Source organism: Nansenia antarctica (assembly GCF_963989245.1).
Source record: "Nansenia antarctica genome assembly, chromosome: 14".
Lineage (NCBI taxonomy): Eukaryota > Metazoa > Chordata > Actinopteri > Argentiniformes > Microstomatidae > Nansenia > Nansenia antarctica.
Genome location: NC_137684.1, coordinates 14,714,902 through 14,716,202, shown reverse-complemented (window position 1 = coordinate 14,716,202; position 1,301 = coordinate 14,714,902).

Here is a 1,301-nt window from a genome sequence, read left to right as displayed (position 1 = left end):
GGGGAAGAGAGAGAGGGAGAGAGAGAGAGGGGAAGAGAGTGGGAGAGAGAGAGAGAGTGGGAGGGAGAGAGAGAGTGGGAGGGAGAGAGAGAGAGAGGGGAAGAGAGAGAGTGGGAGGGAGAGAGAGAGAGTGGGGAAGAGAGAGAGGGAGAGAGAGTGGGAGGGAGAGAGAGAGAGAGAGTGGGAGGGAGAGAGAGAGAGAGAGTGGGAGGGAGAGAGAGAGAGTGGGAGGGAGGGAGAGTGGGAGAGAGAGCGAGAGAGTGGCAGGGAGAGAGAGAGAGAGAGAGAGAGGTACAGATGAGAAAACAAAGAGACTAGACAACATCCTGTCCTTCCACCAACTACAGAACTACCATTTTTTTACGGTACTGCAGACGAGCCAACGCCTGGGCACAAATAATACTGGAAATCATTTAAAATACTCAATTGTAAGTAGCCTTGAGGACCGATGGTTCGAGCCTAACGGCCCACAGGAGCCTATCTCCTGTTTCCGTAGCGTGAGGCGGCTTGATGTACAAGTACACCCCCCCTGGACATGACGCTGGTATGTCGCAGGGTCTTACCCCCCCAATCCAACCCTTAATGCTGAGTGCCAAGCAGGGAGGCATCGGGTACCAGTTTTATAGTCTTTGGTGGTATGACTCGGCCGGGGATCGAACTCACGACCTCCCAATCTCAGGGCGGACACTCTAACCGCAAGGCCACTGAGCTGGTAAAAATACTCAATTGGGATAGTCCCAAATGTGCAAAGCCTGTCCATCTGCCACTCCAAGCAGGCTCAAGCTAATGATACAAAAAATAAAAATAGAACAATAGTAATCAATAAAATAACAATAGCAGAGAATAGCAATAACATAAACTACATAATAAAACAAGAATAAACCAACTTAAGCGTTGTTAGCGCCGTGCTCTACCAACTGTGGACCACATAGCACCACAAAGTCCTCCTCAGCGTGAGAGAGGCATCTTCTATTGAGCTCTAAAGTATGTGGCTGGACGGTTTAGTGGGTTGATGTGTGACAGTCAGTCCAGGTAGATTGTAGAAGGTGTGGTCACCTGTTCGAGACGCTGGCTGTGCAGGTTGAACACCCACCAGTGCAGGTGGTAGGTGTCGTCGTCGCCATAGGCTAAGTAGGTGGTGGTGGTGTAGGACAGCGCGTAGCAACCACACTTGCTGAAGCCCAGGAACTTGTGTCTGGAAAGAGAGGAGGGTGTGAGTGTGTGAGTGTGTGTGTGTGTGTGTGTCTGGAACAAGAGGAGTGTGGGTGCATGTGTGCGTGAGTGAGTGGGGTGGTGAGAGG